The sequence below is a fragment of the Octopus sinensis genome, linkage group LG1 (assembly GCF_006345805.1).
Source record: "Octopus sinensis linkage group LG1, ASM634580v1, whole genome shotgun sequence".
Classification (NCBI taxonomy): Eukaryota; Metazoa; Mollusca; class Cephalopoda; order Octopoda; family Octopodidae; genus Octopus; species Octopus sinensis.
Window position 1 is genome coordinate 110898831 of NC_042997.1, and position 16608 is coordinate 110915438.

General features: G+C 39.3%; 1 long non-coding RNA gene across 3 annotated transcripts in view; it reads right to left on the reverse strand.

Annotated features, from left to right (window-relative positions):
• Positions 1 to 4212: 4212 nt before the first annotated feature.
• The window catches only part of LOC118763877, a 30001-nt gene continuing 17605 nt past the window's right edge, over positions 4213 to 16608 (reverse strand). For 2 of the 3 annotated variants that reach the window (XR_004999633.1, XR_004999632.1), the window contains exon 3: positions 5954 to 6833. This is a non-coding gene — a long non-coding RNA (uncharacterized LOC118763877). Of the gene's footprint in view, positions 4346 to 5953; positions 6834 to 16608 lie in introns of those variants that run through there. The other variant, XR_004999634.1, reaches the window with a different exon arrangement.

Sequence of the window (16608 nt, forward strand, 5' to 3'; positions counted from 1 at the left end):
ACACACTGATGTATTATTAACCAACTTAAAGGTCAATAATTATTTTCTTCTTTGTGGTGGCGGTAGTCCAACATGTTCCCTGCAGTGTCTGATTTCCATTTTGTTTGTGGACCAGTTAGATGTCAAGATGCTTGTATGTGTATACTGAGATGCGTTTGTATCAGTTACATACATAAATGTGGTGACATATAGCTTTTCTACTCTTGGGACAAGGCCCGAAATTTGGGGGAAGAGGGCCAGTCAATTACACTGACCCCAGTATGCAACTGATACTTAATTTATTGACTCTGAAAAGATGAAAGGCAAAGTTGACCTCGGCAGAATTTGAACTCTGAATGTAAAGACAGACGAAATATCTATTTCTTTACTACCCACAAGGGGCTAAACATAGAGGGGACAAACGGATTAAGTCGATTATATCGACCCCAGTGCGTAACTGGTACTTATTTAATCGCAAAGTCGACCTCGGCAGAATTTGAACTCAGAACGTAACCACAGACGAAATACGGCTATGCATTTCGCCCCAGTGTGCTAACGTTTCTGCCAGCTTGCCGCCTTAAAGTGATGATATATACCAGCAACACAATGGCCTGCATATCCATGTGAATTCTTAAATGATCTTAAGATAACTTGTAGTATTTTTTTTTTGTGGCAGGTAGTAGTGGTGGTGGAGGGGTCGTTACATTCTAACTGTGATTTCTTAAAATTACTGTTAGAATGTAATACACTATTCACTTTCCTGACTTTTCTACATAATTCTATGTACTGTACTCACACCTTTGATAAGTTATGGTGCACCTGAGCACCAGACACAATAATTTCATTATTATTATTATTATTTAAATCTCAGAATTTTACAGTTCTATATTTAAGAGATGAGGGATTATGTACATTATTTACATTTGATGGATATTTGTCCTCATCTTGTTTGTTGTTAACACAACATTTCGACTGATATACCCTCCAGCCATCATCAAGTGTCTTGGGGAAATTTCAAACCTGGGTTCTCATTCCTAAGGTATTTTTCGATGTTGTTGTTAATATTATTATTACTATTCAGATCACTGCCTGGAATTGAACTTGGAATCTTGGGGTTAGTAGCTCATGCTCTTAACCACTACGCCATATGCCCATGGGCATATGGTATAGTGTAAATAATGATAATGATGCTCCCTGCAAAATCATTGAAATATGAAAGAGAGTCAGCCAAATTGTTACAACCTGCCTTTGCTTTGGATACTGACCCACCTCAGACTGACCTTGGTTTATGATCCAAATTTCCTCTTTCAAAACCAGCTAAATAAAAGCTTCCTATCACAATTTCATGTGAAGGCATGTGGCCTAGTGGTTAGGGGTATTGCACTCACTATCGTGAGATCAGGAGTTCAATTCCTAGACCAGCAGTGTATTGTGTTCTTGAGCAAAACACTTCACTTTGCTCCAGTTCACTCAGCTGTAAACGTGTCACCCTGCGACAGACAAACCTTCTGATCAGAGGGAATGTTGGCCTACTCAACCAGCCAGTGGGGTAGCATCATTTGTGAAATGCATTCTGACTGGTGATGTATAACCATCATCCAATAGTCTGGTCAATCATGTGGTCACAATTTCACTTTTCCTAACACCAGTTAAATAAAGTGATTGTATGTTATTTAACTTAATGTGACAGTCCCATGAAAGGGAAGAATGCTACTGTTATTTAGCCCTAGGAAACACCATTTCCTGTTGGACTTGACACATTTCCTGTGCCTTTATGAATTCAAAGAGAAGATAAGCACCTCCACCCAGCAAAGCCAACAGTGTTTCCTAGGGCTAAATAACAGTAGCATTCTTCCCTTTCATGGGACTGTCACATTAAATTGACAACATACTATCACTTTATCGTGCTGCTTCTGCATAAATCTCTCTGAGAGATTTCGAAATGTATTATTTCTATTACCAGTTAAATAATCACAATTATTTCATCAAATTCTTCATTATTTTCAAAGGAAGGCAATGTATTTCAACAGGAATATGATAAGAAAAGGATTCTTCATCTGTGGAACATCACGCAAACCAACAAATGTTTAAGGGCTGTAAAGGCCTTGCAAGAAATAGCAGTCTTCGACTTTCTCTCAAATATCTCCAATTAGATAGAATATAAGGATTATAGTAATGACTAATCCACTAATGATATAGTAAAACTAAAGACTACACTCACCTGAAGGAAACTGAGGAGAATCCCAGCTCACTAAAATATCAACAACTGAGTCTACTTTCCACACACACACACACGTGTGTGTGTTCCTCAGTTCTCTTGCAGTGTACAGTGGTAACGATAGGGTTTTTTATTCTTCCATCCCTAGGAGAAACCAAGTTTACTCTATGCGGTTACTTGACTTACAAGAAATAGCAGCCTTCAGCCTTCTCCCAAATCATCGTCATTTAATGTCTGTTTTCCATGCTGGCATAGGTTGAACAATTTCACAGGAGCTGGTCAGACTCCAGTTGCCTGTTGTGGCATGGTGTCTACAGCTGGATGCCCTCCCTCATGCCAATCACTTTACAGAGTCCAAGGAGTGCTTTTTACGTGGCACCACAACTCTTAAAATTGTTTCACTCTCAACTCAAATATTGGTAACTGACAATAGATCTCATTGAACAGTTAAAGTCTTCACAGCATTGAATGGTACAACAATGCACTATAATACAGACAATGGACTATATACCTGTTGTAATTTAGTCATCCATAGTCTGATATGAGATTTCGGAATAAAATTCCTTCTTCAGATATTCTTAGATGGAGTCGGTGCCATAATCGGTTTTCCAACAATCCATTGGAAAACTGATTACAGCAGTGACTCCATCAATTCCTAGGGATATCTGAAGAAGGAATTTTTATATTCCGAAATATATCAGACTATGGATGACTCAATTACAACAGGTATATAGCACATTGTCTGTATTATAGTGCATTGTTGTACCATTCAAAACATTTTTATTCTTTACAAACAATATACAATGCTTCAAGCAAACTACAATACTCTCCTATCTCTACGCCTGGGCCAGGCCAAGTTCGCAACCACTAGGGATCTGAAGAAGGAATTTTATTCCAAAATATTATCAGACTAAATTGCAAGTTATTATAGCCCATTGTCTGTATTATAGTGCATTGTTGTACCATTCAAAACCTTTTATTCTTTACATACAATACACAATGCTTCAAGCGACCTACAATACTCTCCTGCCTTCAGAGCACATGTCGTACCAATACCACTCCATCCAGAAATAGTGATCTTCTTAAATTCCACCAAACAAGTGACCACATGGGAGCTGATTTTACTCTGGGAAAAACAAATGGAGGAAGTTGGTGAGAGAAAGCTTGCTTAATACGAGGAGCTGGTGGAGCAGTGCAGAAACGAGGGCTGGCACATCGCAAAGCAATTGAAGCAAGCTCTGGGGTTTTGTGGGGAAGTCACTCTACAAGGCTCTGATTGTGCTTAGAGTTTCTATTGCAGCAAAGAGTGCCATAAATTCCATCAGCAAAGCTTCAGAGAAGGTCCACTAGGTGGCTTTAAAGCAGGAGTCTCCAAAGTGGTCAATACTGATTCCTGGGGGTCGATGGAACTATTCAAGGGATTGGTAAATGCCTGGAAACTGCACTTCTACTTATTATTATTACTTTTTTTTTTTTCTTGTACATGCTTGGGGCTTGATGATCTCAAAAGTTTGGGGACAGCTGCTTTAAAAAGAGAAGACAGTGGTTTGTTGTTAGTGAGATGCATGAAGGGGTTTGATCCACCCCAGTTGGATCAAGTTGGAGAGGGAGCCTAATGTTAAAAAAGACCCCAGAAACATCACTAATGATGTATCTCAGAGATCATCATCATCATCATCGTTTAACGTCTGCTTTCCATGCTAGCATGGATTGGACGATTTGACTGAGGGCTTGCGAACCAGATGGCTGCACCAGGCTCCAATCTTGATCTGGCAGAGTTTCTACAGCTGGATGCCCTTCCTAATGCCAACCACTCTGAGGAAGGGCATCCAGCTGTAGATCTTGGAATTGGAAGTATGCTTTAACACAGAAGCTGGAATGGAATTTGATGTCTTTGAAATGCTCTCATACAATGAACACTGCATTAATAATAATAATGAAAAAAAAGATACAATTGTTTTGTTGCAAATACTGACTAAATGGTGGGAAAAGAAATAAAGAACAAGTCTGGTAGGTAAGTGTCAAGGTTCTTTATTGCAATATCTCTCTACAAGATTCATCCAAATTGCTCCAAAGCTGTACAAAATTCTTTCACCCTTTTGATGCCAACCTACCTGAGACAGTTCCTGGTTCTATGCTACATACTTCCTGTTTAAAATGATTCAAATTTTAAATTTCCATTAAAATTTCATGTTAATCTATGTTCCAAAATCCCAATTTAAAAATGATGAAGTAATTTTACTAAATTCTTCATCATTGTTTTCAGAATTAATTGAAACAATGTTAGTGCCAACGAAAATATGGTAATAAAAAAACCATAACCCGTGGCCTTTACCTGGGATGTAGCCAGTCCACTTACACATAACTTTCCTTCTTGGGACACAAAACTCTGCTTGCGAAGACCTGTTAAGGCAAGTGAAATCGAAATCGATCAAAAATCAATGGAAATTGTAGTTGTAATACCAGTGCCGGTGACACGTAAAAGAATCATCCGAATGCGGCCGTTGCCAGCGCTGCCTTGACTGGCCTCCATACCGGTGGCATGTAAAAATCACCAACCAATCATAGCCATTGCCAGCCTTCCCTGGCACATGTGCCGGTGGCACGTAAAAAGCACCCACTACACTCATGGAGTGGTTGGCGTTAGGAAGGGCATCCAGCTGTAGAAACACTGCCAGATCAGAGCCTGGTGCAGCTACTGGCTTTCCAGACCTCAGTCAAATTGTCCAGTCCATGCCAGCATGGAAAGCAAACGTTGAACGATGATAATGATGATGATGATGAAGAAGAGGGTTACGGTGATTTAAATTAAAACCATCTTCCACCAACATTTCACATTAATTTAGGTTCCAAACACCAGCTTAATTAGGACAAAGTTATTTTACTAAATTCTTCATAATTTTCAGAATTAATTGAAACAAAGACAATGCATTTCAACAGAAATATGGTAACAAAAGTGTTACCTTCCTCAAACCTTTATTCAAGTCCATGGCTACATTTTCCAGATAAACCTCAAAGCCAACAGCACTCAGTAAATCTCTCCAACTTGCCATGCTTCGACCACAGGAACGCTACAATATTCTGCTTTTATTTATAATCCCCCCCCCCCCAATTCAACTAATTTTTAAAATTTCAGTTCGGTAAATATTAGAACCGTCACTCTCAAAGATTTTGTATCTTAACAAAACAGCGAAATCTGAGTTGGTCAACCCGATGTCAGAGTTACCTCCCTTGTCCCAGTATTTAAATATTTGCCGTTAACTAATTCTGTCTTTTTCTCGTCATATAATAATAATAATTATTATTACTGTTAATTAGCATTAAAAATGCTCGTTGTATTAAATATGTTATTTCTACCTTCATTATTGTTTTCATACAGATGACATCTTTGATTGATTCATTTTTCATTATATATATATAAATCTCAGTTACAACTGTGATGTTGTTGGTAAAACATCTTTATCTATCTCCTTATCCTCTTGGTGATTTTGGATAAAAAGAAAACTATACGAATTAATCCTTCGAATTTAACTAAATTCTATACTTTTATACAGCTGAAGATTGCTCTACATTTTAAATTGATGTAATGTTTGCATTGTTCAATTAAATAGAGTCGCATGAATCAATCGTACTGCATTACCTCTGGATATCCTTGTTGCGTATTTTGATTTTATATATATATATATATATATATATATATATATGCATATACATAGTGATTCTCAACCAATTTTTTTACCTATGGACCCTTTTGGGTACTATTTTATCCTGGTGGACCCTCATAGGCATTCCATGTTTCAAAACTAGCTTTATAGATACTTCTTTCAAAATTCCTATTTCATTTTTGCCCCCACATTCACTTGTATGGGTTTGCAATAACACTCTCTGAGAGACACATGTTTCAGTGGCCGGAAACCTTAAATTCTGTAAAACATCAGAGAAAGAAACCAAACTGTCTTTTGCAATAAATATATTAAAAAAATGGACCCTTCAAATACTACCGAGGATCCCCAATTTACTATTTTGCTTGTGTAGACCCCAAAAGATCTAATACGGACCCTAGCTGGGAACCATTCATCTAAATCAATCTATCTCTGAGAGGGCTTTTCCCCTTCAAACACAATTCTACATTTCATTGGTGTTTGCCATATAGAGAAATGCTTCCCTAAATAAAATTGCACTTCAGTTTTTGGAGCTGCAAAGAAGTTATAAGCTGGCCTCCTTCCCACACAAAGTAAATCAATCAGAGTCTCCCTGATGTTCAAACCACTGGAATAAGTTGAGTATTATTTGTTTATAAGGTGGCTACCTGGCCCCTAAATGACAAATGCCAAGCTCCTTGGGTTAGCACAACTAATAATCATTGATTTTGTTGATAAAATTCAATTATTGTCTCATGGAGAATAGATGAAGTTTGGCAACAGGAAGAGCATCAGACTACAGAAAACCTACCTCCACAACTCCATCAGACCCATGCAAATGCACATCTCCTTAACTCCATAATCTCTCCTGACCTACCTTTTATCTCACCGATTTTAGATGGTGGCAGCCATAAATATGTTGGCCTGATAGGAAAAGCTGGGATAGGGGAAAGTTTCTGCAGGGAATTCCATTGGTTTGTACTCATCTTCTGCACCTGAAAGGAACAAAAAATAAAATAAAATAAGTGCACTTCATTGATGATGAAGATTCAAACTCAAGATTGTTTCTGCCTTAATTGATTTCCTTTAATTCTTCCGAAATACTTACAGACAGGTATGACTATGGTTAGCGTTTGTCTTAAATGCCTAAGTCAAGCTTTGTGAGTGGACTTGGTAGATGAAAACTGATACAAGAGTGTGTGTGTTGAGTATTTATGTGTGAAATCAGCTGATTGCTTATTAATCTGGTGGCCACACAAAACAGATTGACTACATTCTCACCAGGATATGGGAGACTGTTGCTAACAAAAGCAAGGGAAGAATGAACTCCTCAACATAGGTTTTGGGCTAGAAGAACCCCAAGAAGTAAACCAGTCTGGAAAAAGGAAGATATGGAAGCTTAAGGTTCCTTTGAATAGTCAGAGATTTAGAGATATTCTACGTGAAGCATTTTACAAGAAGGATGTTGAGACGTGTAACAAAGGACAACTGGAAGTTTTTAAGGAATAGACAGTGAGTCAGAGAAAATTGTGATGTTGTAGGTGAGAAGTGTGTTCAGATGGATGATGGGACACTTTCTGAAAAGGAAAAGGTATAGAAGTCCCACAATGAAAGGCCGTTAAATATGGAGAACGCATAGGAAAAGGAAAGTCTTCCTAATGTGGATCCGACAGAAGAACTAGCTACCCGAGTTGACAGTAGCTTGATAGATAAAGCAATTAAAGATAGGAAAACAGAGAAAGATTCTGGCCCATCAGGAATTGCTGATGCTTAAAATATCTAGAGAGACACAGCCTAGTCACCTGTAAAAATAATAATGTAGTCAACTGCTACAATGGTAAAGGAGATGCTTTAAATAGAAGCAAATTGAGGCATTGAAATGCTGGATCACATCATGGAAGTTACAGAAAGGGTCATAACTGGACTTAATTAAGAAGAGAGTTAACCTAAATGAGACAGTTTGGTTTTGTGCCAGGGAGAAGTATTACTGATAGTGGCTTCCCTGGAAAAGCAACAAGAGAAGTGTTTAGCCAAAAATAAGCTGCTGCACTTGACATTTGTTGACATGGGGGGAGCCTTTAACAGGGTCCTTTGCTTCCTCATTTGGTGAGGAGAAAAAGACCGTGATAGCTGTAATGGCAGAATTTTATTAAGGTAGCCTATAAATACATCAATAAAAGTTTACTGAAACAGGTGTGTAGTGGATCTTGCAGGCATGAAGTAGATTCGATCCTAGATAGCCAAATTTAAATTAACACTTCAACAGCACTTTTTTTACAGTAAAACAATAGTTTTTCTGTGACAGCCGTTTACATTTGCCAGATGCCTTGGCTAAGCAAAATAATGTCTTCACCACTTGACCCATCTAACCTCTTCTACTTCACCAAAAGCTAGAATTAAATCACAGACCACCAACTAAATCCATTGTTCTCAATATGTCCATCCTTCTGGATAGTTATAAAAACAGGAACCCCCAACCAAAAGTTAGCTAACTCGAATTGGTGAAAATGGAGGCTGGCTGACCGGCTGGACAAAACACCGTCTCTAAAGATAAGGGCTTAAAAATGACAACTATGGTAACTCACCAACAAAGCAGTTATTTCGTCCCACACTCTCTCACTCTCACTTTATTTGCTCTTACAACATCATCCTATCTCTTTCTGTAATTACTACTACACAATGACAAGCACATAAACACAAACTATCAAGGAAAATCTACGACATCTATCTTTACTTTGCATGCTTTTGGAATATTATCACCTGACCATCGAGGCAAGGTATATACAAATGTAATAGTAAAAATAAATATTTTCTTCACAACTTCAATCACTGTTCTTTCATCTTTACATAATGGCAATCAACGAAGAACCAATCCTTACAAACTGATTACGACTCCCACGTTCCATGTTATTGTTTACAAATTAATTTCAACCGTACAAATTCATAAAAACTTCAACCGTTACAAATGGGTGACTCAGCCGTTACAGGTGTCAATTTTAAACCTCATTTGTGTTCCTTTACAGTTTGTGTGTGTGTGTGTGGTGAGGGGTGTTAATAAAATAATAACTGAATATTAATTTACAGAAATAAAATTCTTTTAAATTTTAACTGGCCTGGGCCAAACCAGTAATGCTGAGTTGCATCAATAGACACCATTTTATTTCATTATTGAACATCTGTCCTTTGAAAAATTGCTGAATCATTTCCATGATACTTCCATATTTGCGTAAGTTTGAATAATTTTCATTATTTTACGACAAGAATAATAGGAAAATAATTTTTGTATGTTTAAAAGTTGACGCAGTCAAACCCTTTGTAACACATTGACATAAACTCACCGGCAACTAAACTATTTTTGGTTGAAAAGAGAAAAAAACTGCTTGCGGTTGACAGCAGTTGTGTTGTTTTGTATAAATCATGGAGTTTACATGCGATGATGAAGAAATATCTTTTGTTTATGGAATGACAGTTGGTCTGACAATTATTATTTGATAAAAGGACAAGTCCAAGGAATTATAAGATTATTCTTTGAACTCGGATGTTTATGCTTTATATATTTCTTAAAAACAAGGACGCAGGATAATAAGAAAATAAGAAACGAAAAAAAAAATGAAGGTTGATGCAAAAAATGGAATGTGAAAAATGAAAAGAAATCAAGAACTAAGATCCTCGTCTGCCTGACTGCAGAATGCTCATTAAATACAACTGGTTTAGAACAAAATAGCAGAAAATATGTCAAAGTTCTCTTTAACTATTATATATCCACTGCATCAGAAATTTGCAATGGTCCATAAGTTCAGTGCTTAGTAATCTGAGAAAATATATATGTGAAGATGTATCCTTAAGAGAGATGCCAAGGAATTTTTTATCCATTACTGAAGTGTTACCTGGGATAAGTGCTTATAATAGCGAGAAGTTGAAGTTGTAAGAGATAATGGTGTTATTGAGACACAAAAGTGTCAGGTAAAGCTGAATAAGTGCTATAGACAGACCATAGTTAAGTCCCAGATTCGGTAATTTTGTGAATAAAGGGTTTAACATTGGTTCTATGTCAACGTGTGTATAAAAGAATTTTTGCATAATAAGATAAAAAACCAAGGCTGTATTAGAGCATTTATAGATAGAAGGTATTACAGCTGTTTCTAGGATATTAATTAATAATATCCCTTCATCGGAGACAGTATATATATATATATATATATATTTCAGAAAAATTTAGATTCAGTTGAATATGGTACTTAGGTTAAAGGTACCAGAATTTAGTATGGTATTATCCATATAATTCAAAATGGGGTGATTATAATCAAAATAAGCAACAAGGATATCCAGAGGTAATGCAGTATGATCGTTTCATGCAACTCCATTTAATTGAACAATGAAAACATTACATCAATTTAAAATGTAGAGCAATCTTAGAAATTGCTTTACATTTTCTTTTATTTGTTTCAGTCATTTGATTGTGGCCATGCTGGAGCACTTCCTTCGAGGGTTTTTAGTTGAAGAATTTGACCCTAGGACTTATTCTTTGTAAGCCTAATACTTATTCTATCTGGGTCTTTTGCCAAACCGCTAAGTTACGGGGACATTAAACACACCAACATCGGTTGTCAAGTGATGGCAGGGGGACAAACACATAAATACGTACACACAAACATATATATGAACAATGAGCTTCTTTCAGTTTCTGCCTACCAAATCCACTCACAAGGCTTTGATCACTCCAAAGCTATAGTAGAAGACACTTGCACAATGTCCCATACAGTGGGACTGAACCTGGAACCATGTGGTTGGGAAGCAAGCTACTTACCACATAGCAATGCCTGGTATATATACACACACACACCACCACCAAGCTAAGTAAAATCTGTCTTCCACATATACAGGCTTGTCCTTTAAGGTGCCAATGCCACATGAAAAGCACCCATTCCAGTGCCACTGAAAAAGCACCCAGCATGTTGTTAAGTGGTTGGCATTAGAAAGGGCATCCAACCGTAGAAACCATGCCACCACCACAGACTGTTGGAGCCTGGACAGCTCCATGTAAAACCGTTCGACCCATACACATAATCGAGACATCATAATAAAGAATGGACAATTATACATATAAACGTAGGCATGGCTGTGTAGTAAGGAACCTGCTTACCAACCCCATGGTTATGGGTTCAGCCCCACTACGTGGCACCTTGGGCAAGTGTCTTCTACTATAGCCTCAGGCCGACCAAAGCCTTGTGAGTGGATTCAGTGTGCTTATGTCCCCGTAACTTAGCGGTTCGGCAAAAAGAGAACGATAGAATAAGTACTAGGCTTACAAAGAATAAGTCCTGGGGTCGATGTCCCCGACTAAAATCCTTTAAGACGGTGCTCCAGCATGACCACAGTCAAATGACTGAAACGTGTAAAAGAATAAGAGAATATTTTCTTACTCCATTCTGCCATCTACTGGATAAATACTCTAGTCTCCTTTGATATAGGCAATGTGCGCATTAACAATAACTCTGAGCACCTTTTCAAACTCAACCTGTCTAACACCCGTGGACATGTTTACAAAGTCAGAAAACAGCACAGCTCCCATGACTTTCGGAAACATTTTTTCACGCTAACAGTTGCTGAAGTATGGAACAAACTGCCGGCATCAGTTGTTAGTTGTCGGAGCACTGCATCATTCAAAACTTCCATGCTTTCTGAGATTCGCCAACACTACACCTGATTTTCTCCCCGCCATACACACGCAAGCATGTATCTGACTCATACACTGTTCACTTCCCAGACATTTGTACATTACTGCATATGCTTTATACACACTTTTGACAAGTTGTGGTGCACACTTTAAGAAAGCATATCTCTAATCCTTAACTCATCAGCTTGTTTCACCCACCTGTACGGCTAACAGCTCCTCCCACGCAAAAATGAAACGCAATTTCGGCACCCAAAATTACAAAGAGAAACTACTTTAGTGTTTCAAACCTATTCCGCAATCCAGGATTATTATATCTTATATATATATATTATACCCAGTGATACTAACAGGTATGAAAAAGATATTTTGGCGGGCGATCTTTCGTCTCTAGTAGACCTTTCCGTCGATTTCCGTAAAAAAAAATTTTTTTTTACATATGGGCTTGCGGGAACTTTTGAAGTAATATACATACATATACACATACACCGAGTAAAAAATTTCAGTTATCTCTTTCTTTCACACATTACTCTGTCTCTTCACACACACTAACAGAAGCACTTCACTTACACAACATACTGTCTGTCTCCCACACCCATCACCACACACACACGGATCTTTTCACTTTCGGTTAAGTAGGAAAAATTTGACAAATCAGGCTTCGAAACTGAAAAGATCCGCTTTTTCTTAGTCTCTTTCGCTCTCATTACTTCAAAATTTCCCGCAAGCCCATATGTAAAAAAAAAAATTTGGTAAAATTACAGATTATCACCCCCACGATTTTCACTAAGAAAAAAAAAAAAAAAACTCGGATTTTTTGCGTGGAATCAAATACCCTGACCTCCTAATATGCTGCAAATCCCATATTTTGGTCCGGAATTCCTCCGGAAAGGGGGGCGGCACAGAGAGAGATCAGAAGCAAAAATTAGAACCTGACACTATCACAGAGCGTAATTCAAACATTCCACTGGCTCGAGGAACCCCTGTACAATAATTTAATAGTCTTATGCACACATATCTGCACAGGAGAATTAAAAATTACTGCCGATTTTAGCAGTTTTGCAACTTCTTGCGGAACCCTGGTTGGAAACCACTGGTCTAGCATAACAGTATGTTTTGCTGAGAATTAATCCACTTTTTTTGACAGCAAGAGGTAAGTTTGTCTGAATTTTATCCATTACATTATCCATTATAGTAATATTTGTCTGTTGAAACCCGTTTTAAGGCGGTCAATAGTTTAATTAAAGATGTGTCTATACATGTATATATATATACATGTGTATATATATATATTTATATATACATGTGTATATATATAGACATGTGTATATATATATATATTTATATATATATATATATATATATAGATATGTATACACATGTATATATACACCTGTATATATATATATATATATATATATAATATATATATATATATATATATATATACATGTATAGATACATCTTTAATTAAACTATTGACCGCCTTAAAACAGGTTTCAACAGACAAATATTACTATAATGGATAATATAAGCATATAACTACTTATACACACATACAATAAATACAGACACACACATTAGTCAGACATATAGCCACATATACACACACTGCAAGAATATATTTATTTATAAAGTTTAAACAGAACATGGAATGAAATGTATTTATTTATAAACTTTAAACTGAACTTCAATTGTTTTATAAGCCTAACAGCGAACCTGACGCAAATACACGAAGTTGACGACTTTCACTTCTGACAGCTAAAAGCATGACAGTATGCCAAATCTTCTTTTGCCCAATGATTTGTTCACACTTCAATTTTGCCCAATAATTTGTTGACACTTCAATTTACTATTTTCTAGAAATGTTTCTTTTCTAAATTATTGATATGTTATTTTTTTTTCCTTGTGAAAATTCCGGGGGAGGGGGTTACCCCCCCTTTCCGGAGCAATTCCGGACCAAAATATGGGATTTGCAGCATATTAGGAGGTCAGGGTACTTGATTCCACGCAAAAAATCTGATTTTTTTTTTCTTGTGAAAATTCCGGGGGGGGGGTATTACCCCCCCCCCTTTCCGGAGGAATTCCGGACCAAAATATGGGATTTGCAGCATATTAGGAGGTCAGGGTACTTGATTCCACGCTAGAAATCTGATTTTTTTTTTCCTTGTGAAAATTCGGGGGGGGGGGTAATACCCCCCCCCCTTTCCGGAGGAATTCCGGACCAAAATATGGGATTTGCAGCATATTAGGAGGTCAGGGTATTTGATTCCACGCAAAAAATCCGAGTTTTTTTTTTTTTTTCTTAGTGAAAATCGTGGGGGTGATAATCTGTAATTTTACCAAAAAAATTTTTTTACGGAAATCGACGGAAAGGTCTACTAGAGACGAAAGATTACCATTATTTATTGTTCTTTACGTCTCCACTGACTTTGGTACCACTCTTAACTTTTATAACCTCTGCATTTTCACTTTGTAACAGGATATATTTCACTAAGCGCTACAACTTAATCATTTCAAACCGCTTCGAATTTTCAATCTAACGTAATGCATCTGTCTCGAAAACGTATTTCTGCAAAATGTTATCTAAAAAATGTGGGTAAAGAAATAAACAGCAAAAAATATTTGAAAATTGGGGTGGGGGCTGAAATTTCCGAGGCTTCCACTGCACCTCACCCTGTTTTCGGAACCAAAAAAAAGGGCTTTGTAGCATATTAGGAGGTCATCAGAATTCATTCAACGAAAACAAAAACAAAAGAGTTTCCAATGATTCCGGTTTCTCACCTACCCCTTTTTTACGAACAAAAATAAGGGGTTTGCAGCATATTAGGAGGTCATGTTTTTTTTTTTCCTTAGTGGAACTGTCATGAGATATACAGACCCACACGTACGGTTTGGTGTATGAAAATAAAATGAAATAAGACGAAACGAACCGAGCAATGCTCAAGTTAAGAGTTAGGATTCATTCCGTTGGTACCAAAACATTATCTCTGGGGAGAGACTGATTCTCTCGAATTCCTTGATGGCTCATTAGAAGCAGTGGATAATTTCTGCTACCTAGGGGACCAAATTAGTAGTGGAGGAGGATGTCCGGAGATTGTAATTGGTAGAATAAGAATAGGCTGTTACCTCTGTTGGCTACCAAATGAGTGTTATTTGAATCTTTCACCCGCACGATTTTATAATATATAATAATGAAATTATTGTATACAGTGCTGTGGTGCACCTGAGCACTGTATACAACGGCGTGCAAAGCTTACAGAGACCGGATTAGTTTACTAGTTAAGCGGGCGCTCACGGGGGCAATCATCAACAACAACTGGTGGTTTGCCCTCAAGAGAGCAATTAGAGTAGAGTCGATTAGGTATAGTAAGACTCTAGCTATTGAACGTAGGAAGAGAGAGCGGGATTTAGTTAAGAAACTAGACGAGGCTCTTGACACTGGCATCGCGACCGACGTGTTGGCGGCAAGGTTGGCCCTCGACCAACACTTCGACGCCAAACACGAAGGCTGCGTTGTCAGAGCTAAGGCACGTTCGCTAAGCGGTGAGGGGACTAGAGCCGCTCGATGGGCCCGTGTGGCGGAGGCGAAGCGAGGCAACAGAGCAACCATTCGGTCTTTGGTGGACCAGAACGGGCGCGAGGTTACCCAACCGAAGCAGATGTGTACGGTGCTTCAGCGGCACTTTGCTCAACTGTTTGGGACGAGCGGTGGAACGGACACCAACGGTACAGACTTCGGTGTGTACCTGGACGGACTGCCGCAACTCTCGGACAGCGAGGCAGAGTGCTGCGAAGGACCGATATCTGCCTGGGAAGTACAGGAAGCGATGAAGAGTTGCACGAGAGGTAGATCGCCGGGTTTGGATGGTCTGCCCTACGAGCTTTACTTTTCAATGCCAGACTTGTTTGCGGACCTGTTGGCAAACGTCTACTGGGAGAATTCCTGCTTTTGTCTGTCGAGGGGTGGTGGCTTTGCTAAAGAAGGACTCAAACAAGGGGGACGTTATAGGGAATTTCCGGCCCATCACTCTGCTCAATGCAGAGTTGAAGATTTTGGCCAAGGTGCTAGCCAAGAGATTGGCGCTTGTCGTGGACAAGCTGGTCGGCGAGACGCAGACATGCGCCGTGCCGACCAGGTCGATACACGACAACCTCCATCTCATGCGCTACATCATAGAGAGGGTGGGTAACGACGCTGCGCGCGGGTGGGGCTTTGATCAACTTGGATCAGAGTAAAGCCTTCGATAGGGTCGACCATCGGTACCTGGCAGCTGTCCTCAGGGCAGCCGGCTTCGGTCCAGTCTTCCGCGGGTGGATCGCTGCTTTATACAGCAACATCTGCTCAGTGATACGGGTGAACGGTCACCTTTCGGAACCGTTCGACATCTCGCGTTCGGTCCGCCAAGGATGCCCTCTCTCTCCCTCTTGTACATTTTGACTCTCGAGCCATTACTGCGCAAGTTGGAGGCTTTGAGGGGTATCCCGCGCGATCTAGGGGGCGGAAACAGCGTGTCTGCTTATGCCGACGACGTCACCGTGGTGGTGTCGAGCCACAGGCACATTGGCCTGATTGGCGAGACGCTAAACCAGTACGAAGCGGTGACAGGGGCAAAGATTAACGCGGAAAAGTCTGTGGGCTTGCAACTGGGCACCTGGAGAGGCAAGCCCATGCCGTCCAACAGCGTCGTAGGGCGCTGGACAGACGGACCCGTTAAACTGCTCGGGGTCTGGTTCGGTCCGGACCTCCAGGTGGATAAGAACTGGGAAGAGGTGACGAGCAGGGTGGCACGTCTCACCCAGAAATGGGCCGAGAGGAAGCTGTCCCTGAAAGGTCGAGCGGAGGTGGCGAATGCGTACATCGCATCCGTCATCTATTACCGCTTGACCGTCGTCCTTTGTCCCGACCGCTGGTTGGCCAAGCTGGTACGTCTGCTCTTCGACTTTTTTGTGGAAGGGTCAGGTGCCACTGGTCAGGCGATCCATCTGCTGTCAACGACCGCTGAACGGAGGCCTTGGAATGCCGTGGTTGCTGTTGCGCAGACATGCGCTCAGGCTGCGACATCTCAAGCGCTTCCTAGACGGTGAACAGGTGT